This window comes from Chiloscyllium plagiosum, unplaced genomic scaffold (assembly GCF_037043375.1).
Source record: "Chiloscyllium plagiosum isolate Xiang-an unplaced genomic scaffold, Cpla_swu_hap1 HiC_scaffold_14, whole genome shotgun sequence".
Classification (NCBI taxonomy): Eukaryota; Metazoa; Chordata; class Chondrichthyes; order Orectolobiformes; family Hemiscylliidae; genus Chiloscyllium; species Chiloscyllium plagiosum.
The window spans coordinates 54,896,226-54,922,728 of NW_028270152.1; the positions used below are offsets into that span (position 1 = coordinate 54,896,226).

Here is a 26,503-nt window from a genome sequence, read left to right on the forward strand (position 1 = left end):
TCTAATGCCAAAACCCATAACGAGAAAGGTGGGTGGGGGAAAAAAGAAATTTACTTACACGTAAACTTTCTTAGTCAACTTGCAATGTGGGGTGGGGGGATGGGGCAGGAGAAAAATCCTCGGCTTTTCAGGGGAAACCCCCAAGCAATTGCCCTCCACTTTCCAAAAAAGCAATTGCCATAGGCTCCAGGAAACCAATGACCATGGAGGCACATCATCCAGTTGACCGTATATACAGCCAATATCAAGGACAGCCAGAAGCTCAGCATCTCTCTCAACAGACCCACTCACAGTACCTACCTGCAACTTGCTCCAAACGTCAATTAAAAAAAGAATGTTCAGTAACATCTGTCCTAGATTGGCATTTCTGCAATACATATTCTCAGATTTCCTTAACCTTTCCAACTTTTATAGTCTAGCCACATGGATGCTACTCAATCTCATCACTACCTCCAAGATGTCAATGAAGTCTCTCCTACATCTAAAATTGCTCTAAAGACACAATAAGACTGTTAAGCACGTTAACGAAGAGATTCTTATGAGACATTTGAGGACAATTTCACACTTTTAAAAACTACAATATAAATCCTGGTTTTGATGCAATCTGCTGATTTAGAGGTGGACATCAATCCAACAGCTAGTCTCAAGAGCTTTACCAGATGGCTCATGCACTGTACATGCAGAACTGGACTCTTATTTAACCAGTAGCTTATATTAGATTACCAATCTCAATACGCTGATTTTTTTTTAATATTGTAGCCTTGAGATTATGATTGTGAGCCTTTAAATGTCCAAACAACTCTCCTTTCTGCTCACAGTGAGGGATGAAAGGAGAAGTTAGGGGTTGGAGGGTTTAGGAAGATCAGGCAAGTTGAAAGAGTTGGAAAGTTATGAAGGGTTACGCAACAAGTTAGAGGATACATGGATCAATTAATACTTCCAACCTTGTCATTCTATTTACTGTAGCTGGTTTTGTCAAATTATGAGAGGAAGTATAATCCCAAAGTGATGGAACACATGAAAAACATAACGGCACTTCTAGGGACTTTCAGAAAAGCTTTGGATACCTAACCGAGACTTGTAAATAGTATTGAAAAGATTCACATGAGTTTTACCTCTCGATATTTAATTCCAATATGCCCTCAGACGCTTGAAAATCTATAATTCAATCCTGCCAAAAGGTGATAAATACCTACTCAATGGCAATTTTCATAGTGGTTAATCATTCAAACAGGGAAATGGAGAATGGACAGAAAAATTAAGAAGTGATACTGATTAGCCCAGAGCCAATAGCAGTGGAATGGGATGGAGGTGTGAATTTATATTCCAAGAAGTCGCACTAAGGTTTAACTCCAGCTCTTCCCTGTTCAGGTGTTTATAGTGAACCTGTTCTATCGATTATTCTATGACTGAAGTCAAGCTCATCGAGTCTCATTTCAGGTTGGATGTACTGCGCATTTTGGCACCAAAGCCTCCCTTCAATCCACTGGAAAAAGTCGCCAACCCAAACCAAGGAATTAAAACAAAACAAAGAACTCCGGATGCTGGAAATCCAAAGCAAACGCAGAAATTGCTGGGGACAAACTCAGCAGGTCTGGCAGCATCTGTGGAGAAAAACCAAAGTTAACAATTTGTGTCCAGTGACTCTGCTTCAGAACATGCATTGACGACACAGAGTAGTCTTCTCAAGAGGGGGTGAAATGGAGTAATTGCTAAAACCTCTGCAACATCTGAGAATTAACTTCAGTTTGCCCCAATTAATGCCTGAACCTACACCTTCTTTAATTACTTGTGTACACTGAGAGTTGAAGATTTCACTATTGCCACCACAGTAACACACTGTCTTCTCTTCCATTTATCTCAAGAGGGTTAGAATATAAAAGCAGCGATGTGCTTCCGAGACTTTATAAAGCTCTAATTAGGCCCTATTTAGAATACTGTGACCAATTTTGGACCCGCACCTCAGGAAGGAGCGTGTCCAGCAGAGATTCACACAGATGATCCCTGGAATGGTAGGCTTAACATACAATGAACGGCTGAGGATCCTCTAATTGTATTCATTAGAGTTTAGAAGGCTCAGGGAAGATCTAACAGAAACTTAGAAGATCATGCATAGCTTAGAAAAGGGTGGACGCTGGGAAATTGTTTCTGTTAGGCGGGGAGACTAGGACCTACGGGCATAGCCGTAGAATTAGAGGGGGTCAGTTTAGAAGGAAGGGAAATGAGGAGACATTTCTTGAGCCAGAGAGTGCTGGGCCTGTGGAATTCATTACCACGGAGCACAGTGGAGGCCGGTACGTTAAATGTCTTCAAGGCAGAGATTGACAAATTCTTGATCTCGCAAGGAATTAAGGGCTACAGGAAGAGAGCGGGTAAGTGGAGTTGAAATGCTCATCAGCCATGATTGAATGGCAGAGTAGACTTGATGGGCTGAATGGCCTTACTTCCACTCCTATGACTTACGGTCTTATGGTCTTCCGTCGAACCAAAGTATTTGCTACAATTGACAAATCTGGGTTTTAAGAACTCCTTTAAAAAGATCTCAACATCTTTTGGCTATGAACGGAAGTTACATGTTTTGCAATGTGTGCACTCCCTAGTTTGCTACCTCAATCCAAGGAACCATTTCTACAAAGGAGCCACCGACATTTAGAAGTAGAAACATAACATTGCAAGTAAGTTTGAAAATTAGCATGTCCAAATAAAAAATTTAATCTGTTTGCAAAAAATACATATACTGGAAATGTTGACTACTTACCTCGGAAAGTGGCTACCTCAAGGCTACAACACCAGATCATGTTTATTCAGAGCAAAGATTAGCAGAAGCAAAAGGCAACTTACAGAAGGCACGTTAAGTTCCTCAGCTTACATGACCTTTGCTACTTATGTACTGACTAGTGTTTCTGGGAGAGCAAAATATGACAGCTGAACATAAGAAACCAATCAAAATCCATCAAAAAAATGACAACTCTGTTGGTTACACAAGAGCACAGTCAGTCAATCACAATGGTCAGTTACCAGTGCAAAATACCATCCTGCAAGAGTACAAAGTATTCATTAAATACGAAGCCCAAACAAAATTAATCATAAACCTTATGGAAGCAAAGCAGCACCATATGGAAATTATTACAGCCTCAAATGGAGGAGTCAATAACTGATATAATAAGACATTGAATCATTAACTCAACTGCCAAAAGCTTGACGAAAAGTTAAGCATACAGTGCAGGTCATTCAACTTCTGAAGAGCTGGCAGAGACACCTAATTGGTCCTAATTCCCTCCGGTTATTCTACATCCCTCTATTCCCTCCCTAGTTACCCTTTTGTCCTTAATGTATTTGTAAAAACCCTTCAGATTCTCCTAAACCCTATATGCCAAAGCTATCTCATGTCCACTTTTTGTCCTTGTGACTTCCCTCTTAAGTATACTCCTACTGCCTTTATACTCCAAGGATTCACTTGATCTATCCTGTCTATACCTGACATATGCTTCCTTCTTTTTCTAAACCAAATCTTCAATTTCTCTCATTATCCAACATTCCCCATACCTACCAGCCTTTCCTTTCACCCCAACAGGAATATACTGTCTTTGGACTCTCGTTATCTCATTTCTGAAGGCTTCCCTTTTTCCAGCTGTCCCTTCACTTGTGAACATCTGCCCCCAATCAGCTTTTGAAAGTTCTTGCCTAATACCATTAAAATTTCCCTTCCTCCAATTTAGAACTTCAACTTTTAGATCTGGTCTGTCCTTTTCCATCACTATTTTAAATCTAATAGAATTATGGTCGCTGACCCCAAAGTGCTCTCCTACTGACACCTCAGTCACCTGCCCTGCCTTATTTCCCAAGTGTAGGTCATGTTTTGCACTTTCTCCAGTAGATACATCCACATATTGAATCAGAAAATTTTCTTGCATACACTTAAATTCTTCTCCATCTCAACCCTTAACACTATGGCTGTACCAATTTATGTTTGGAAAGTTAAAATCCCCTATCATAACCACCCTATTATTCTTACAGATAACTAAGACCTTACAAAGTTTGTGAGAAGATTTGTAGCTCGGGTGCTCGTTGTTGTGGTTCTGTTCGCCGAGCTGGGAATTTGTGTTGCAGACGTTTCGTCCCCTGCCCAGGTGACATCCTCAGTGCTTGGGAGCCTCCTGTGAAGCACTTCTGTGATCTTTCCTCCGGCATTTGTAGTAGTTTGAATCTGCCGCTTCCGGTTGTCAGTTCCAGCAACTGGACCCAATATATTGACCACAGCAACTGACAGCTGGAACTGACAACCGGAAGTGGCAGATACAAACCACTACAAATGCCGGAGGAAAGATCACAGAAGTGCTTCACAGGAGGCTCCCAAGCACTGAGGATGCCACCTAGACAGGGGACGAAACGTCTGCAACACAAATTCCCAGTTCGGCAAACAGAACCACAACAAATAAGACCTTACAAATTTGTTTCTAAATTTCCCTCTGACTATTATGGGGTCTATAATACAATCCCAATTAGGTGATCATCCCTTTTTTATTTCTCAGTTCAACCCAAATAACTCCCTTGGATGTATTCCTGGGGATATCCTCCCTCAGTACAGTTGTAATGCTATCCCTTATCAAAAACACCTCTCCCCCTCCTCTCTTGCCTTCCTTTCTATCATTCCTGTAGCATTTATATCCTGGCACATTAAGCTGCCAGTCCTGTCCATCCCTCAGCCACATTTCTGTCATTGCTATGATATCCCAGCCCCATGTTCCTAACCATGCCCTGAGTTCATCTGCCTTCCCTATTCCCTCTTAAATTAAACTACATTTATTTGAATGTATCAGTCCTACCTTGTTCTCTGCTTTGTCCCTGCCTGCCCAGATTGTTTGACTCACTTCTGTTCTCAACTGTACCAGTCTCGAACTGATCTCTTTCCTCACTATCTCCCTGGGTCCCACCCCCACCTTACTTGTTTAAATCCTCCTGAGCAGCTCTCGCAAATCTCCCTGCCAGTATATTAGTCCCTGTCCAATTCAGGCGCAATCCGTCTTTCTTGTACAGGTCACTTCTACCTAAGAAGAGATTCCAATGATCCAAAAATCGGAATACTCCACCCATACACCAGCTCCTCAGCCATGCATTCATCTGCTCTATTATCCTATTCCTATTCACTAGCTCACAGCACCGGAAGTAATCCAGATATTACTGCTCTCGGGGATCTCCTTTTTAACTTCCTGCCTAGCTCTATATATTCCACCTTCAGAATCTCATCCTTTTGCCTTCTTATGTCATTGGTTACAATGTGTACAATGACCTCCTGATGGTCCCTCTCCCCCTTGAGAACAGTCTTCACCCTCTCTGAGACATCCTTGATCCTGGCATCAGGAAGGCAACACACCATTCTGATTTTTCGCTGCTGGCCACAGAAACGTCTGTCTCTGCCTCAGAACTAGAGAATCCCCCAACACAATTAATTGCTTGTAACCTGATGTACCCTTCATTGCATTCGAGCCAGTCTCAATACCAGAAACTTGGCTGTACATGCTACTTTCCCCTGAGAATCCATCACCCCCTACATTTTCCAAATCAGCACACTTATTTGAAATGGGGATAGCCACAGAACACCCATGCACTACCCGCCTACCTCTCTTACCTTTCCTGGAGTTAACCCATCTACGTGAGTGTATCTGCAACTTTCCTCCATTCCTACAACTGCTATCCATCACATCACCTTGCTCTTGTAAAATCCTCATTGCATCTAACGGTCTCTCCAATCAATCCATTCGATCTGATAGGATTCACAACCAATGGCAGTTATTGCAGATATAATCCTCAATAACATACAAACTCTCCATCAACTCCCACATCCGACAAGAGGATCATATCACTCTACTACAGGCCATTTTTGCTTCTTTCAATCTACAGACCCAGAAAATAACACTGTCTTTTTCCTCTACAAAACACTGCTCCAGGCGAACGAAACACTTATGGTTTATATTCTTAAGTTTAATCAAGAGACGTATCTCAATAAAACATATAATCAAGAAAGAACCCACTCTACTCACTACTACAGACTTACTGTAAGGCCACACTTGAAAATATACGCTTATCTTGTTCCTGTGCTGTGAACTCTCCCAAACAGGTTCCTCCAAGATTAGTTGTGAATTTCACTGGGTGAATTTCCCAGTCCCAGCAATATCCTGATAAATCTTTTCTGAGCCCTCTCCAATTTAATAATATCCTTCCTATACCATGGCGATTAGAACTGCATAGTATACTCCAAAAGAGGCCTCACCAACATCCTGTGCAACCTCGAAGAGATGTCCCAACTCCTATACTCAATGGTCTGAGCACTGAAGGCATGCGTGCTAATGCCTTTTTAACCACCCTATCTACCTGTGACATAACTATGTACTTGAACCCTTGGGGGGGGGGGGGGGGGTCTTTGTTCGACAGCACTATCCAGGGTGTTGCAATTAACTGTGAGCCTATCTCTTCTTTCTATTTAAAGTTGTGTCATGGTGTTATAAATCAGTCCAGATTCTGCACAACTCCAGATTCTGAACTCTCCTCAAATGACTAATCTCTCTCTCGAGCTTTCAAAGCCTGATGTGATTGATAATCATCTTCAGTTCTTTCTTTGGCTCAAAGAAAATAACTTCCCCTTTCTGTGTTTAAACAATGATTCATGACCCAGTTGTACTATAGACATTGCAACAGCCAGCAGGAGACAGAGGAACAGATAAAAGGAAAAAATGTGAAAATAACAGGGTTGTTGTGGTGGGCGAATTTAACTTCCTTTGTATTGACTGGGATGCCCTTACAACCAGGGAGTTGGATTGGGGTGGTGTTGGGGGGTGTCAATTCTACACAAGAGGGTTTCTTGCAGCAAAACAAACCATGTATGTTCATGTCAAAGTCAAAATTTTTAGACAATTTTTTAAAAGGTTAAATTTATGGGGTGCACACAAAGGGAAGGTGTCATCTGACTCTGACCTGATGTGTCTTAAACTCGTGGGCCAAATTCTTGCATTTCCCTCCGTTCTGTCTTGTCTACTGGTGTTTTAGTTTTTCAAACTAATAATTTAAGTTTTTATTTCTAATAAAAAAAAGTTATCAAGCATTTGACTCTCATACAGTCTCACCAAACATTGTAGCCGCGAGAAATCATCAACAGCGGCAGAGTAATGATAGTGAAGTAATGCACATGGGCCTAATCCTGTACAGAAAATAATGATGCGATAAACTTTGTATCACACTAATCACAGATCTCATTCAATAATGAACTTAAGAAATCCGTAACCTAATGTTGGTGCAAATTGTACATCAAAACAAATAATGGCACAAAAAAATTTATTTTGTTATCATAATATTTATGTACAGGATAATAGCTTGACTCACAAATGTTGATCTGTTATATGTGAAGAACTAGGGTCGACTTTATCATGAGATATATGGAAAATTCCAGACATTTTGGCCAAAAATAAGAGGTCAACTTTTACATAAGATCGACTTTTACTCGAGTATATATGGTAAGTAGTCCAACCAGGGAAAGGGCCATACCCAATCTGGTTTTGGGAAATGAGACTGGCAGGTGATCGAAGTTTTAGTAGGGAAGAATTTTGGGAACAATGAATATAATTCTACAGTTTTTTTTTAAGTTACTTATAGATAAGGATAAGATTAGTCCTTGAGAGAAAGTATGGAACTGGGGGAAAGCTAACTATGACAATATTAGTCAGCAACTAGTGAAAGTAGATTTGGGGCAGATGTTTGAGGGTAAATCTAGATTGTCTATGTGGGAATCTTTTAAAGGGCAGTTGATGAAAATTCAGGACTATCGTGTTCCTTGAAAATAAACGATAAGAATGGCAAGATTCAGGAACCTTGGAAGACAAGAGAAACAGAGCTTCGTCAACAAGAGAAACAGAAGGCATCCATAAGCTTCAGGACCGTGAAGACAGAGCCCTTGAAGAATATAGACAATAGACAATAGGTGCAGGAGTAAGCCATTCTGCCTTTCGAGCCTGCACCACCATTCAATATGATCATGGCTGATCATCCTTAATCAGTATCCTGTTCCTACCTTATCTCCATAACCCTTGATTCCAGTATCCTTGAGAGCTCTATCCAACTCTTTCTTAAATGAATCCAGAGAGTGGGCCTCCACTGCCCTCTGGGGCAGAGCATTCCACACAGCCACCACTCTCTGGATGAAGAAATTTCTCCTCATCTCTGTCCTAAATGATCTACCCAGTATTTTTAAGCTGTGTCCTCTGGTTCAGCACTCACCCATTAGCGGAAACATGTTTCCTGCCTCCAGAGTGTCCAATCCTTTAATAATCTTATATGTCTCAATCAGATCCCCTCTCAGTCTTCTAAACTCAAGGGTATACAAGCCCAGTCGCTCCAGTCTTTCAGTGTAAGGTAGTCCCGCCATTCCAGGAATTGACCTCGTGAACCTACGCTACACTCCCTCAATAGCCAGAATGTCTTTCCTCAAATGGAGACCAGAACTGCACACAGTACTCCAGGTGTGGTCTCACCAGGACCCTGTACAGCTGCAGAAGAACCTCTTTGCTTCTATACTCAATCCCTCTTGCTATGAAGGCCAGCATGCTATTAGCCTTCTTCACTACCTGCTGTACCTGCATGCTTACCTTCATTGACTGGTGTACAAGAACACCCAGATCTCTTTGTACTGCCCCTTTACCTAAATTGATTCCATTGAGGTAGTAATCTGCCTTCCTGTTCTTGCCACCAAAGTGGATAACCATACATTTATCCACATTAAACTGCATCTGCCGTGCATCTGCCCACTTACCTAACTTGTCCAGGTCACCCTGTAATCTCCTAACATCCTTCTCACATTTCACCCTGCCACCCAGCTTAATATCATCAGCAAATATATATATAGTTATTATATTGCTAATATATATTGTAAAAAGCTGCGGTCCCAGCACTGATCCCTGCGGTACCGCACTGGTCACTGCCTGCCATTCCAAAATGGAGCTGTTTATCACTACTCTTTGTTTCCTGTCAGCCAACCAACTTTCAATCCAAGTTTGTACTTTGCCCCCAATACCATGCACCCTAATTTTGCTCACTAACCTCCTATGTGGGACTTTATCAAAAGCTTTCTGAAAGTCCAGGTACACTACATCTACTGGATCTCCCTCGTCCATCTTCAGAGTTACATCCTCAAAAAATTCCAGAAGATTAGTCAAGCATGAGTTCCCCTTCATAAATCCATGCTGACTCTGACCTATCCTGTTACTGCTATCCAGATGTGTCATAATTTCATCCTTTATAATAGACTCCAGCATCTTTCCCACCACTGAGGTCAGACTAACTGGTCTATAATTTCCTGCTTTCTCTCGCCCACCTTTCTTAAAAAGTGGTACAACATTAGTCATCCTCCAATCCGCAGGAACGGATCCGAATCTATCGAACTCTGGAAAATAATCACCAACGCATCCACGATTTCTCGAGCCACGTCCTTCAGTACCCTGGGATGTAGACCATCAGGCCCCGGGACTTATCAACCTTCAGACGTAACAGCCTCTCCAACACCAATTCCTGGCAAATATAAATTCCCTTCAGTTCAGGTCCTTCAGCCACTGTTAACTCAAGGAGATTGCTTGTGTCCTCCCCAGTGAACACAGATCTGAAGTACCAATTCAATTCTTCTGCCATTTCTTTGTTCCCCGTAATATATTCCCCTGTTTTTGTCTTCAAGGGTCCAATTTTAGTCTTAACCATTTTTTTGCCTTTCACGTACCTAAAAAAAGCTTTTACTATCCTCCTTTATATTTTTGGCCAGTTTATCTTCGTACCTTATTTTTTCTCTGCGTATTTCCTTCTTAGTAATCCTCTGTTGTTCTTTAATAGCTTCCCAGTCCTCCGTTTTCCCACTTATCTTTGCTATGTTATACTTTTTCTCTTTTAACTTTATAAGTTTCTTAACGTTCCTCGTCAACCACGGCCGCCCATGCCTCCTCCTAGGATTTTTTCCCTTTTTGGAATGAACTGACCCTGCATCTTCTGCATTATACACAGAAGTATCTGCCATTGTTCCTCCACTGTCATCCCTGCTAAGGTATTGCACCATTGAACTTTGGCCAGCTCCTCCCTCAGAGCTCCATAGTTCCCTTTATTCAACTGAAATATTGTCACTTCCAATTGTACCCGCTCCCTCTCAAATTGCAGATTGAAGCTTATTGTATTATGGTCACTACTTCTCAATAGCTCCTTCACTTCGAGGTCCCTGATCAATTCTGGTTCATTGCACAATACCAGATCCAGAATTGCCTTCTCCCTGGTAGGCTCCAGCACCAGCTGCTCTAAGAATCCATCTTGGAGGCACTCCACAAAGTCTCTTTCTTGAGGTCCAATACCATCCTGATTCTCCCAGTCTAACTGCATGTTGAAATCCCCCATAACAACTGTAGTAACATCTTTGTGACAGGCCAATTTCAGCTCCTGATTCAACTTCTATCCGACATCCAGACCACTGTTTGGGGGCCTGTAGATAACTCCCAAGAGGGTCTTTTTACCCTTAGAATTTCTCAGCTCTATCCATACTGACTCTACATCCCGTGATTCTAGATCCCCCCTGCGCAAGGGACTGAATATCATCCCTTACCAACATGGCCACCCCACCCCCTCTGCCTGTCAGTCTGTCCTTACGATAGCACGTGTAGCCTTGAATATTCATTTCCCAGGCCCTGTCCACTTGAAGCCACGTCTCAGTTATCCCCACAATATCGTATCTGCCAATTTCCAAAAGAGCCTCAAGCTCATCCATCTTATTGCTAATGCTTTGTGCATTCATATATAGTATTTTTAATTTGTTACTGCCCTCACCCTTCCCATCAACTCCTATTTCACTCAACTTTACAGTATGATCCCTTTTTGAGTTTTCTGCTTCATTGATACAGTTGTCTTTCTTGACTTCCCGTGTTCTAACTTTCCCTTCAATTTCCTTCTTAAACATCCAGTTTGTCCCCCCCCCCAGCTACTTAGTTTAAATGCAGCTGTGTTGCAGTGGCAAATCTGCCTGCCAGAATGCAGGTCCCCAACCTATTAAGGTGCAAACCGTCTCTCTTGTATAATTTATGCTTACCACAAAACATACCTCAGTGATCCAAGAATTTAAATCCTTGCTTCCTGCACCAGTTCCCCAGCCACACGTTCAAGTCCATTATCTCCCTGTTTCTGGCCTCACCAGCCCGAGGAACTGGAAGCAAACCGGAGATGACCACCCTGGACGTCCTGCTTTTCAGCCTTCTTCCGAGTTCTCCGAAGTCCCGCTGTAGTATATTCCTCCTCTTCTTCCCGACATCATTTGTGCTGACATGTACCACCACCTCTAGCTCTTCACCTTCATCCTTGAGGATTTCCTGCACTCTGTCTGTGATGCCTTTAACCCTAGCACCAGGAAGGCAACACACCATCCTTAAGTCCCGCCTGCTGCCACAAAAACCCCGGTCAGTTCCTCTCACTATGGAGTCCCCTATTACCACGGCTCTGTGCGACGTCCGCGCTGCCTCCACGCCAACTTTTGATTGACAGACCTGGCCGCCTCGCGGACTGGCAGTGTCATCTGTCTCTACTGTTTCCAAAAGATTCAACTTGTTCCTGACAGGTACTTCCCCCGGCGTCTCTTGCACCTGTCTCCTCTCTGCCTTCCTCGTTGTCTGCTCTCTTCTGCTCTTCTGCAAAGGTAGCAGGAAAGAACTCAAACAAGGAGCTAGGAGGGCTAAAAGGGACCAAGATACGTCCTTGGCAAAAAAGGATTAAGGAAAATCCCAAGGCACTTCATACATACATAAGGAGCAAGAGGGTAGGCAGGGCAAGGGTAGGTCCATTCAAGGACAAAAGAGGGAATGTATGCAGGCAGCCGGATGAAGTGGGTGAAGTCCTTAATGAATACTTTGCATTGACATTCACAAAGGAGGACACGGTACATGGTGAGAAGTGTATGTTGATATGCTGGGGCATGCTGCTATTTAAAATAAAAAGGACATGTTTGGTATTTCAAAAACATTAAGGTTGTCAAGTCGCCAACTTGATTGAGTTATTTTGAGGAAGCAATGAAGACAATTGATGAGGGCAGGGCAGTGGATGTTGTCGTCGTAGACTTCAGCAAAGTTCCTCATTGTAGGCTGATACAGAAGGTGAAGTCGCTTGGAAACCATGATGGATGGATACAGAACTGGCTTGGTCATAGAAAAGAGAGTATAATGGTGAACTGGTGTTTTTCTAACTGGAGGTACGTAACCAATGATGTTCTGCAGAGATTAGTGCGAGGATCTCTGTTGTATGTAATACAGAGGAACCTCGACACAGGTGGGGATTATTTCGTCGGTTAATCGAATGCTGGATAACTGATGCTGGGTAACAGTTAGCCAAGTGTCGGACCTTGTCACCTTCTTCGAATGATCTGAAATTTGGTTAATCGAATGCCGGATGAATTGAGGTTCCTCTGTATGTATAAATGATTTGGAGGAGAACGAATGTGATCTGATTAGTAAGTTTGCACATGATACAAAGATTGGAAGAGCTGCGGATATTGAGGATTGCCATAGGAGACTCGGGCAGATGGAATTTAATTCTGACAAATGCAAGGTAATGGAATTTGGAAGGTCTGATGCAGGGGTGGGGCAGGAAGAAGCACACAGTAAATGGCAGAACCCTTAGGTTCATGAACAGGCAGAGGGATCTCGGTGTACAGGTAGACAGTTCCTGTAAGGTAACAACATAAGTGGATAAGGTGGTCAAGGAGGGGCATGGCATGCTTACCTTCAAATCAGTCAAAGCATAGAGTCTAAAAATTAGCAAGTCACGTTGCAGCTGTATTGAACTTTAATCAGGCCACATTTGGATACTGCGTACGATTCTGGTCGTCACACTACCAGAAGGCCGTGGAGGCCTTAAAGACACTACAGATACGGTTTACTAGACGTTGCCTGGTTTGGAGGGTATTAGCTAGGAGGAGAGTTTGGACAAACTGGTTTGCATTTCAGTGAAAACAAAAGGCCGAGGGATGACCTGATAGAGGTTTGCAAAATTGAGAGGAATGGATAGTCAGAATCTTTGTCCCCCAAGGTAGAAATGTCAATACTAGGGAACATTGGTTTCAGGGGAGAGGGGGAAAAGTTTAGAGGAGATGTGAGAAGCAAGGGTCAAAATCCTGCAATTCCCTCCCCTCAGGCATTGGGGTCAACATACAGCACTTGGACTGCAGCAATTCAAGAAGGCAGCTCACCACCACCTTCTCAAGGGCAATTAGGAATGGGCAATAAATGGTGGCCAGCCAGTGACGCCCACATCCCACAAGTGAATAAGGAGGTTTTTTTTTAAAAACTTGAAAATACTGAGTGGTAAATACCTGGGAACATGCTGCTGGGGAGGTGGCAGAAGCAGATACAATGGCAACGTTTAAGACTTGTTGGGCCGAATCACTGTACTGATTCTACGAAGTCCATTTGGTCTACTATGTGCAGTTCTGGTCATCACATTATAGGAAAGATATGGATGCTTTGGGAAGGGGTATTTACTGGGATATTGCCTGGTTAGGGGTTTATTAGCTGTGGAGAGAGGTTGGACAGACTTAGATAGCTTGAACAGATTTAGATAGCTTTGACTCTTTAGCCAAAACAAAGGGGCAACCTGATGGAGGTGTATAAGGTTGAGAGAGGGATGGATAGAGTGAATAATTGGGAGTCATTTTCCTGGGTGGAGAAGTTGAATGCTGGAACCTAATGTGAGAGGGGAAATGTTTGAAGATATGAGAGGTTTTTTTTAAAAAACAGAGGGTGGTAGGTGCCTAGACAGCACTGCTGGACAAGGTGGTGAAGGCAGAGACGATAGCAATGTCTGGAAGGCATATAGAAAGAGAAATAAACACAGGGAGGGAATAAAGGATCATGTACAGGCAGACTGGATTAGTTTAGAATGACATCATGGTCGGCACAGACATGATGGGCCGAAGGACACATTCCTACCTGCACTGTTCTTTGTTCCATCTCTTTTTTTTTTCTAGCAGCTTCAACTGTCCATTTAGGACTCGGACCACTTAAAATTGAAGCTGACACTCACAACGCCCGAATCCATCTACTTTCTTTGCAATCTTGGTGGTTTCCAACACAAATTTATGCTTTAGGTTAACCTTCTCTCAAAAATTACAAATTACAGCTCAAGAAGGCAGAACAAAACTCATCAGCTGAAGTTATAGAGTCATGCATGGAATCAGACCCCTTCAGTCCAACCAGTCCATACTGAACATAATCCCAAACTGAAGTGGTCCCACCTGCCTGCTCCTGGCCCACATCCCTCAAACCTTTCCTATTCATGTATTTATCCAAATATTTTTTAAACAGTGTAGTTGTCTGCACATCCACCATTTTGTCAGGAAGTTCATTCCACACATGAACCGCCCTCAGTGTAAAACATTTGCCCTCATGTCCTTTTTAAATCTCTCTCCTCTCACCTTAAAAATGTGTCCCCATCCTTGGGAAAAGACAACTATCATTAACTCTATCTATACCTCTCATTATTATATAAACTTGTATCAGATCGCCACTCAACCTCCTACGCTCTAGTGGAAAAAAGTTTCAGCCTTTCTTTATAACTCAAACTTTCCAAAACCGGCAACATCCTGGCAAATCTCTTCTGAACCTTCTTCAGCTTAATAATACCCTTCCTATAACTGGGTGATCATAACTAGACACAGTACGTCCATCGTGAACGTAGATAATTTTAAGCCAGGTGGGAAACAGGTTCTTCTCCTCCTCAGCCTGTGATCACATCTGCTCAGATTATGAGTGGTTGAAAAACGGGTAAGGTCAGTATTAGGACTTATCCTACAATTAAGTGTGGCATTTCAGTCACTCAACACACAATTCAGACAGAAAGCTCCAAAATACAGAAACGGACTACGATCGAGATCTTAAGTGATGAGGACCAGCTGCGTTCCAGTAGTTAAACAATTTGAGTTAGACAGGCTGGCAAGAACAAGGGGACATTAGCACAGATTACAAATTTATGGAACTCATTTGGCAGTCATGAAAAGTCTCTTTCCACCCAACCACTCACCCATATACACAGAAATGGTTTGCTATGTCTGAGAAAATCTTGAACTGCGAAATTTGACTAGTACACCAAAGTAAGAAGCACTTCTCTCAGAAAACAGCCACAAAGAGCCAATATTTAGAAGAATGCTCCATCAAGTATCTAGGATCATCTGCATTCACTTCCTGCACTTCCAAGAGGAGCTCTAGCAATCAAACTATAACACAATGGTGTATGATCCAAAGTAGAAATGAACCAATATAGTTGAAGTGATCAAGTAAAATATTTCCAAAAGCAACTATCACAGTAAGCCTGGAAAACCATAGCAGTGGATTCAAGGAAAAATATATTGTCACATTTCTAAAGAAAGGTTCAACTATTCAATAAAATCAGTAAAACAAGGTACAACCATCATAAGGCAGATTGTCAAATCTGGGTCCTGAGCAGATCAAAGACTAAGACATGTTAAAACAACTTGCTCTTTTTTATATTGCACCAATTTAACAGCAATTTGCCAAGTAAAAAATTTTTGAAGATTTCACAATCATTAGCTCCCCTATATAAAGGATCATTTTATTCCACATCTAACAAGTACCAACTGACAAACCAGAATACTCACAATGCAACTATGGATGCTCAGTCATTAACATACTCAAAGACTGAGATCAACTAATTTCTTTAGTATACAAAAATCTAAGGGCACAGGGCTAAACAAGAAAATGAAAGAACATAAACCAGGATCTTATCAAATAGCACAGAGATTGAGGTACGATTGCTCATGTTTTTCAAATAAGAAAATGTTAGATGCAAATACTAATTTTAAGTGTTTAAAAATGAAGAAACAACCATCAGTGTTTGTACCTGGCATATTATACTCATGTGCAGTTCTTCACTAACTGCACCACACCTGAAGTAAGAAAGCATACTACATTAGGTTTTAGGTTTGCTCACTGAGCTGGTAGGTTTGTTCTCAGATGTTTCATCACCATGCTAGGTAACATCATCAGTGAGCCTCCGGTGAAGTGCTGTTGTCTGTCCCGCTTTCTATTTTTGTGTCTCGGACTGTTAAGATGGATGTTATCATTTCTGTTATTTCTGGTTCTTTTTCCTGAGGTTGGTTAATGGGGTCCAAATGGCCATGTTTACTGACAGAGTTCCTGTTTGAGTGCCAGACCTCGAGGAATGCCCATGAGTGTCTGTGTTTAGCCTGTCTTAGGATGGATGTGATGTCCCAGTCAAAGTGGACTTCATCTGTAAGGATAGCAGTGATAGCTGGTCATGTCTTTTGGTGGCTAGTTGGTGCTCATGTATCCTGGTGGCTAATTTCCTGCCCATCTGTCCAATGTAGTGTTTGTTGCACTCTTTGTAGAGTATTTTGCATATAACTAGGACAAAGCAATGGCTACAGATGCTTGAGATCAGAGTCGAGTGTGTGGTGCTGGAAAAGCACAACAGGTCAGGCAGCATTCAAGGAGCAGGAGAGTCAACATTTCATTCCTGATAAAAGGTTTATGCCTGAAACATCATTTCTCCTGCTCGACCTGCTGTGCTTTTCCACATTCTCGACTATTTTGATTATGATGTTCGTTCTGCTTGTTAGTTGTTTTTCTTCAGATTCTTACACACTTGATGCAACTGTAATACGCCAACTTCTGTGAACAGCCAAAATTTATTAAGCAAGTAAAAGCTTTGGAGGAACCCTTAACACTCTTCACAATGCTTGCAGAGCCATGTCAAAAGATCTCTCTGAACAAGGGACCAGTTCTTCCTTTATACAAGATTTCACATCACGGTCAGTAATGCCCACAAGACAACTCCCAGTCACTCCCCCATAGTCACATGCCACTCAAAACACAATGTAGTGATTTGATTATTTCTAGAAACAACGTGATTAAATCATTCGTTGATGGCAAAATCTGGTGCAAGTCATTTTTTTAACTGAAGGGTGTGGTCAGAATTTTAACTGCAGCATTCTTATTGATTCTGAATAGTAGGAGACAACAATGTAAATTTATTCTGGATAGTCGGAGATGGCAATGTAAATTTTTGACATTCTACCTGCAAGACAGAGAAACATACCACCCTACCCCTGGGACATCCAATTTCCTGGAGGCCAACAGAGCAAATTAACCCTTTAACATCTCATGCTGGTGGTTGGTACTGGGTCCTTTAGTTTCACCAGTAACTGTTTCAATGTGGTAGGTATACAGGCTACTACGACGCCAAGAGGTTGGAGTGGTCTGGTCATCATCTCGGAAATGTCTCTGATCTCTGGTACTGTGGCTAGAGTCTCTGGGTGTGTTGTCTCTTCTTGTTTTTGTTTGTTGTTTAAGAATTGGCAGACTGTGTTTATTGAGTACCTGTTGTTCCTGAATATGCTGTACAGTTATTTTTCTTCTGCTGCTCATAGTTCCTGCATGCTGCAGTGTGAAGTGGCTCATTTAAATTATGTCCTGATGCAGCTCCGTTTGTGGGTGTTAAGGTGATTGCGCCTGTCATTGAATATCTGGTCTGTGTATGTGGCTTTCCTATAGATGCTAGTCTGTAGCTGTATATTGGCTTTTCGTTCCACAATGACATCTAGGAAGGGGAGTCTGTTAATGTTCTCTTCCTCTTTGGTGAACTTTGTATCAGTAAGGATGTTGTTTGTGGGTTTCTTCTAATTTGTTGTATTTTGTGACGACAAAGGTACCATCCACATAGCGGACCCAAAGCTTGGGCTGCAGCGTGGGTCGGACTGTTCATTCTAACCTCTGCATAACTGTTTCTGCTATTGGTGATCCCATAGGCATCCCATTGATTTGTTTGTAGATCTTGTTTTGAAGGTGAAGGTGAAGGTGAAGTGGGTTGAGAGGCACAGGTCTTCTAGTTTGAGGATGATGTCCTTGCTGCTGGTGGTAGTGCTATCAAGTGTTTTGTGTCCTTGGTTCGTCTAGTAATGAAGCCAGTGTTTCTTGGGCTAGGGTGATGTTTATTGATGTGAATAGGGTCATCATGTCGAAGGAAAGCATGACCTCGTCGTCCTCTACCTTGGTGTTCTTGACGATATTAAGGAATTCCTGGGTGGAGTAAATGGAGTGACTTGAATCTTCTACTAGGTGTTTCAGTTTGTCTTCTCGTTCCTTTGCTAGTCTGTACGTCAGTGGACCGGGAAGTGAGACTATGAGTCTGAGGGGGGCCCTTGTTTATGTACCTTTGGTAATCTGTAGAAAGGGGGTGTGTTGGATCCTTCAGGTTTCATTTTTTGGAGGTCTGTCTTTTAATTTCACCTGCCTTATGAAGTTTGCTCAGGAATGCTGTGGTACAGTTTTCTAACTGTGGAGTTGGGTCCATCACCACCTTTTGGTAGGTGTTAGTATCTGCACGTAGCGTGTTTGCTTTTTCAATGTATTGTGTTCTGTTCAGGATTGTGCGTCCTTTGTCTGCCGGTAGGATTACGAGATTTCTGTCTTGACACCTGACAGCACCAACTTCATCAGCAAGGACAGCATCCTCAAACTAGTGGACCTGTGCCTCACGACCCACTTCACCTTCAACGACAAGATCTGCAAACTGACCAATGGGACGCCTATGGGATTACCAATATCAGGACTCTTAGCAGAAGCAGTTATACAGAAGTTAGAATGAATAGCCCTTCCCACCATCCAACTCAAGCTCTGGGTCTGCTATGTAGATGACACCTTTTGTCATCAAGAAATGCATCAAATTAGAAGAAACCATAAACATCATCCTTATTGGTATAAAGTTCACCAAAGAGGAAGAGAACAACAACAGACTCCCCTTCTGAGACATCATAGTGGAACAACAAGCCAAAAGGAGAGCTGCAGATCAGCGTCTACAGGGAAGCCATACACACAGACCAGATACTCACTTATCGGAGCAATCATCTCAGCACCCACAAACGGAGCTGCATCAGAACATTATTTAAATGAGTCACAACACACTGCTGCACCCAGGAACCAAGAGAAGCCGAGGAAAAACACCTACACGGCATATTCAGGAACAATGAGTACCCAATAAGCACAGTCTGCCAATTCCTACACAACAAACCTAAACAAGACATAATACGCCCAGAAACTCTAGCCACCCTGCCATACGTTAAAGACATCTTGGAGATGATGACCAGACTACTCCGACCCCTAGGTATCACGGTAGCCAACAAGCCCACCACCACACTGAAACAGCTCCTGATGAATTTAAAAGGACCCTGGATCAACAACCAGCAGAACGAACGTCATATACAAAAAGCCCTACAAGGACTGCAACAAACATTACATTGGACAGACAGGCAGGAAGCTAGGTACCAGGATACATGAGCACCAACTAGCCACCAAAAGACATGACCAACCATCACTCATATCCATGCACACAGCCAAAGAGGGATACCAGGTCAACTGGGACAACACATCCACCCTAGGACAGGCTAAACAAAGACACACACGGGAATTCCTAGAGGCCTGGCATTCAAACCAGAACTCCATTAACAAACGTATCGATTTGGACCCCTTACGAACAACTCAGAAAAAGAACCAGAAGTCATATCACCCACCATAACAAACCGAGACAGATCAATAACAAGCAGGACAGAACACCAGTGCTTCATCAGAGGCTCACTGATGATGTCACCTAGCATAGTGATGAAATGTCAGAGAATAAATCTATCAGCTCAGCAAGCAAACTTACAACCTGATCCACACAACCTGAGCTAAAAATCTTATCCAAAATCGCAAGCATGCTACATGATATTATGGAATGTTGATCTACATCATCCCAAAGTGGAGCCAAGCCACAAGATGACATGAATATAGATATCAATGAATTGGAGTCTATTCATTCATTTCATACATCAAGCCACAATGAAATTCTTGACAATTTTGCACTGCATGCACATGTACTAACAGCAGCCAATTTAACATCAAACATGAGGGGCACCAGTATCCTTGGGGGGAGGTTTGCTAGTGCTCTTGGGGGGGTGGGGGGGGGGGGGTTTAAACTAACTCTGCAGGGGCATGGGAACCCAGATTGTAGCTTCAGGGTGCAGGGCCTGGAGTGTAGGGAGGTTAGGAACATGGCATCAATTTCAAAGGAGGGTGCCTGTAAACAGGAAAGTGGCTTGAAGTGTGTATACTTCAATGCAAGAAGTATACGAAATAAGGTAGGTGAACTTGCAGCGTGGGTTGGTACCTGGGACTTCGATGTTGTGGCTATTACGGAGACATGGCTAGAACAGGGACAGAATTGGCTGTTGCAGGTTCCAGGATTTAAATGTTTTAGTAGGGTCAGAGGTGGGGGTAAAAGAGGGGGAGGTGTGGCATTGCTTGTCAAAGATAGTATTACAGTGGTGGAAAGGACGATGGATGAGGACTTGCTATCTGAGGTAGTTTGGGCTGAGGTTAGGAATAGGAAAGGTGAGGTCACCCTGTTAGGAGTCTTTTACAGGCCTCCTAATAGTCCTAGAATCATTGAAGAAAGGATAGGGAAGGTGATTCAGGAGATGAGTGACAGTAATAGGGTGGTTGTTATGGGGGACTTTAACTTTCCTGATATTGATTGGGAAAGCTATAGCTCAAGGTCGTTAGATGGGTCAGTGTTTGTTCAATGTGTGCAGGAGAGTTTCCTGACACAATATGTAGACAGGCCAACAAGAGGTTGGATTTGGTTCTGGGTAACGAACCAGGCCAGGTGTTAGAATTAGAGGTAGGTGAGCACTTTGGGGATAGTGATTCTGTGATTTTTACTCTCGTGATGGAGAGGGATAAGTGTGTACTACAGGGCAAGAGTTATAGCTGAGGTCAGGGAAATTATGATGCGGTGAGGCATGACTTAGGATGTGTGGCTTGGAAAAGTAGACTCCAAGGCAAGAGTGTAAATGATATGTGGAGCTTGTTCAAGGAGCAACTATTGAGTGTCCTTGATAATTATGTACCTGTCAGGCAGGGAGGAAAGGGTCGTGCGAGGGAGCCGTGGTTTAATAAGGAATTGGAATCCCTTGTTAAATGGAAGAGGGCGGCCTATCTCAAGATGAGACGTGAAGGTTCAATTGGGGCGATGGAGAGTTATAGGGTAGCCAGGAAGGACATGAAGAGAGAGCTAAGAGCAGCAAGGAGGGGACATGAAAGGTCCTTAGTCGGTAGGATTAGGGAAAACCCTAAGGCTTTCTATAGGTATGTTAGGAATAAAAGAATGACTAGGGTAGGAATAGGTCCAGTCAAGGATAGTAGTGGGAAGTTGCATGTGGAGGCGGAAGAGATTGGGGAGACACTGAATGAATACTTTTCTTCAGTATTTACTCAGGAACAGGGCATTGTCGTCGATGTGAATACTGAGTCACAAATAAGTAGAATGGATGGCTTTGAGGTATGTAGAGAAGAGGTGTTGGAAATCCTGGAAAAGGTGAAAATAGATAAGTCCCCTGGGCCTGATGGCATTTATCCTAGGATTCTCTGGGAAGCAAGGGAGGAGATTGCAGAGCCATTGGCCTTGATTTTTATGTCCTCTTTGTCTACAGGAGTAGTCCCAGAAGACTGGAGGATAGCAAATGTGGTTCCCTTATTCAAAAAGGGGAGTAGGGATAACCCTAGTAACTATAGGCCGGTGAGTCTCACTTCTGTTGTGGGCAAAGTCTTAGAGAGAATTGTAAGGGATAGGATTTATGCACATCTGGATAGGAATAATGTGATCAAGGATAGTCAGCATGGTTTTGTGAAGGGCAGGTCGTGCCTCACAAACCTTATTGAATTCTTTGAAAAGGTGACGAAGGAGGTTGATGAGGGGAAAGCGGTAGATGTGGTATATATGGATTTTAGTAAGGCGTTTGATAAGGTTCCCCATGGTAGGCTACTGCAGAAAATACGGAGATATGGCATTGAGGGTGAGTTGGAGGTTTGGATTAGGAATTGGCTGGATGGAAGAAGACAGAGGGTAGTAGTTGATGGCAAAGTTTCTTCATGGAGTGCCGTCACTAGCGGTGTTCCGCAAGGATCTGTTTTGGGACCATTGCTGTTTGTCATTTTTATAAATGACCTGGAAGAGGGGTTAGAAGGTTGGGTGAGCAAGTTTGCGGATGATACGAAAGTCGGAGGAGTTGTTGACAGTGAGGAAGGATGTGGCAGGTTACAGCAGGATATAGAGAAGCTGCAGAGCTGGGCAGAAAGGTGGCAAATGGAATTCAATGTAGCTAAGTGTGAGGTGATTCACTTTGGGAAGAATAACAAAAAGATGGGGTATTGGGCTAATGGTCGGATACTTGGTAGTGTGGATGAGCAGAGGGATCTTGGTGTCCATGTACACAGATCTCTGAAAGTTGCCACCCAGGTAAATAGTGCGGTGAGGAAGGCATATGGCGTACTGGCTTTTATTGGTAGAGGAATTGAGTTCCAGAGTCCTGAGGTCATGATGCAGTTGTATAAGACTCTGGTGCGGCCGCATCTGGAATATTGTGTGCAGTTTTGGTCGCCATACTATAGGAAGGATGTGGAGGCACTGGAACGGGTGCAGAGGAGGTTTACCAGGATGTTGCCTGGTATGGAAGGAAGATCGTATGAGGAAAGACTGAGACACTTGGGGCTGTTTTCATTAGAGAAAAGAAGGTTTAGGGGTGACTTGATTGAGGTGTACAAGATGATTAGGGGGTTAGATAGGGTTGACAGTGTGAACCTTTTCCCGCGTATGGAGTCGGGTATTACAAGGGGGCATAGCTTTAAATTAAGGGGGGGTAGATATAGGACTGAAGTTAGGGGTAGGTTCTTCACTCAGCGAGTCGTAAGTTCATGGAATGCCCTGCCAGTAGCAGTGGTGGACTCTCCCTCTTTATGGGCATTTAAGCGGGCATTGGATAGGTATATGGAGGATAGTGGGTTAGTATAGGTTAGGTGGGCTTGGATCGGCGCAACATCGAGGGCCAAAGGGCCTGTACTGCGCTGTATTCTTCTATGTTCTATGTCAAACTATCATAATTTTAAAGTTTTAAAACACTCTAGATTACACCAAGTTAGCTAAAACTCACAACACCAGGTTATAGTCCAACAGATCTATTTGAAAGCACTAGCTTTCTGAGCGCTGCTCCTTCATTAGGTAGTTGTGGAGTATAAGATCGTAGGACACAGAATTTATAGCAAAAGTTTACAGTGTGATGTAACTGAAATTGTGAAAGACCTGGATTGTTTACTAAGTCTCTCATCTTTTAGAATGAACATGTTGGTTTCAGTTCTTTCAAATGTATATCGCAGAACTTTTTTAAAAGTTACATTCTCAAGTGAACTTTAACAATTGGTGTCATGTCAGCCCAGATAATGTGAGACTGTACGTGCCGCAATGTTCAGATTGATTCTAATCTAAAAAAGGGATTTACAGAATCTTATTTGGATTCATGTAGTTTTTGAGCAAAATAAAATGCAATTCTGCAAGTACAAATTTGCCCCACAAATTTGTGTGTATGTTGGGGGGGTGGTGGTTATGCGTGCCTCTGAGAGGGTGCGTGTGTGCAAGAGTGCATATGTGAGCGTATGAGAGAGAGCTTGTGTAGGAGAGAGGGTCTGCGTGAGTATGAGAGTCTGTAGGTGTGTATGCATGTGCGTGTCTGTCTGTGTCTGCATGTGCGCACAGTGTAGTGGGACATGAACCCAAGATGCCAGTTTACACCATCCCCATGGGTACCGAACTTGGCTATCAGCCACTGCTCGGTCACTTTGCGTTGTGCCTGTCCTAAAGTCCACCTTGGAGGATGGCCACCCGAAGGTCTGATGTCAAATGTCCCGGACTGCTGAAGGGTTCTCCGACTGGGAGGGAACACTCCCAGACACATACTCACATGAACACACACACATAAGTTTGTGGGGTTAATTTATACTTGCTCAATTACATTTTACTTGGCTCAAAAACTGCATGAATCCATGTAAGATTCTGTAAATCCCTTTTTTAGATTAGAATCAGTCTGAACATTGTGGCACAGACAGTCGCACACCTTAAATGCATTATCTGGGCTGACATGACACCAATTGTTAAAGTTCACTTGAGAATGTAACTTTTAAAAAAGTTCTGCGATATACATATGAAAGAACTGAAACCAACACGTTCATTCTAAAAGATGAGAGACTTAGTAAACAATCCAGGTCTTAGTCAATGTATAATTTCAGTTACATCACACTGTAAACCTTTACTATAGATTCTGTGTCTTATAATCTTATCCTCCATAATTACCTGATGAAGGAGCAGGGCTCCAAAAGCTAGTGCTTCCAATTAAACCTGTTGGACTATAACCTGGTGGTGCGTGATTTTTAACTTTGTACACCCCAGTCCAACACCGGCACCTCCAAATTATGACCAAGTTTGCCGATAGTGTGGATCATGCCAAATGTTATGTACGTTGCTGTACAGCTGGTATTCTGGACATGCTGACCTGAAGGCATGTAAACAGCCAGATACAGCACGTGAATGTTTCATACTGGACATTTTCGTCTGATTAAACAAACTTCTCTAACTCACACCTTTGCGTCCCAAGTTTACTCTCCTGCACTGGTGAAGTCAACATGGTGCTGATATTTTTAGAATACATTACCTTCTATTAATTATTACCGACTACACGATTGCAGTATACTTTAATAAGGATCACGATCAGGATCGTTCAGCCAGGGCGAAGGGGAGGCCGCCGCAACCTCAGCAGAAAGTTCACAACCAGCTCACAGTGCTCCCGCTGTAATGATGTTCTTGGAATGTCTGCCTGAACGAACGTTCCCTCTTACAATTCCTCTGTCCTTTGTCCCCCGAATGTCGCAGACCTCAATATTCTACTGTCCTTTGTCTCCCGAATGTTGCAGACCACAATATTCCAATATCCTTTGTCCCCCGAATGTTGCAAACCTCAGTATTCCACCATGCTTTGTTTCCCGAATGTGACAGTCTTCAATGTTCCACTACCACTGGCTCTATTGCCCGTACTACTGCAGCGTGCTCATCCGAATGACTCAGACCATCCAACCCGGAAAAAGAACATCCTCTCACTAAGTAGGCAACCGCGCCACCAAGAGGCAAGGAGTCTCCTCTGCCGCGCCAAATAGTGACAAGGAAGTGAAAGAAACACGTGTTGATTTATGGTATTTCACTGTTCAAGATTGTCTAAACAAACCCCAAATGGGAATGTATATGTAATACATACATTCAAGCCTACACACACCCAAGTTGTTGTTGTGTTGGCTTTCTGGTTCTCATATGAATCAATAATGACTACATTTCAAAGTAATTGATGAGCTTGAAAGTTTATGAAGTTTAATCTCAATAAAGTACACACCCTTTTCTCGTGCAGCATAATGCAAAAGATGAAGAACTAAGAAAGAAATCTTTGTTGTCAATATGAGTCCTGTAAATTTAGATTTCACAGAGGGTGTTACACATAAATTGGAGTCACCTAATACTTCAAATAGGATTGTGTGTACAATGTAACTGGTTGTTTCAATTCAGTTCTCACCCGAGAATTTACATGATCAATCTCATGATAGATAATTCAAGTGTCAGGTTCCCACAGTAAACGTTGTGGAGAAAAGTGAGGACTGCAGATGCTGGAGACCAGAGTTGAAAAATGTGATGCTGGAAAAACACAGCAGGCAGGCAGCATCTGAGGAGCAGGAGAATCGACGTTTCGGGCATAAGCCCTTCTTCAGGGATGAAGAACCTCAATATTCCTGAATATTCCTGAGGTCATTCCTGAAGAAGGGCTTATGCCCAAAACGTTGATTCTCCTGCTCCTCGGATGCTGCCTGGCCTGCTGTGTTTTTCCAGCATCACATTTTTCAACAGCAAACGTTGTGTCATAGACGTTTCTGTGGCCAGCAGAGAAAAAGCAGAATGGTGTGTTGTTTCCCTGGTGCCAGGATCAAGGATGTCTCAGAGAGGTGCAGAATGTTCTCACGGGGGAGAGGGCCAACAAGAGGTCATTGTTCACATTGGAACCAACAATATAGGAAAGGAAAAGGTTGAGATTCTGAAGGGAGATTACAGAGAGTTAGGCAGAAATTTAAAAAGGAGGTCCTCAAAGGTAGTAATATCTGGATTACTCCCAGTGCTACGAGGGCAGGAATAGGAGGTTAGAGCGGATGAATGCATGGCTGAGGAGGTGGTGTATGGGAGAAGGATTCACATTTTTGGATCAGTGGAATCTCTTTTGGGATGGAAGTGACCTGTATAAGAAGGACAGATTGCATCTAAATTGGAAGGGGACTAATATACTAGCAGGGAAATTTGCTAGAACTGCTTGGAAGGATTTAAACTAGTAAGGTGGGGGGGTGGGTGGGGGGACCATAATTCTATTCATTTTAAAAAAGTGATGGAAAAGGATAGACCAGATCTAAAAGTTGAAGTTCTGAATTGGAGAAAGGCCAATTTTGACGGTATTAGGCAAGAACTTTCAAAAGCTGATTGGAGGCAGATGTTTGCAGGTAAAGGGACAGCTTGAAAATGG

At 42.8% G+C, this 26,503-nt stretch overlaps 1 protein-coding gene across 2 annotated transcripts in view; it reads right to left on the minus strand.

Annotated features, from left to right (window-relative positions):
* The window catches only part of shq1 (SHQ1, H/ACA ribonucleoprotein assembly factor), a 141,110-nt gene extending 116,115 nt beyond the window's left edge, over positions 1–24,995 (minus strand). The window contains exons 1-2 of one of the 2 annotated variants that reach the window (XM_087994454.1): positions 24,869–24,995; positions 24,608–24,827 (exon numbers count right to left, since the gene is read on the minus strand). The gene's annotated coding sequence lies outside the window, so the exon portion shown is untranslated. Of the gene's footprint in view, positions 1–24,607 lie in introns of both variants that reach the window. The other variant, XM_043708353.2, reaches the window with a different exon arrangement.
* Between the last annotated feature and the right edge of the window lie 1,508 nt (positions 24,996–26,503).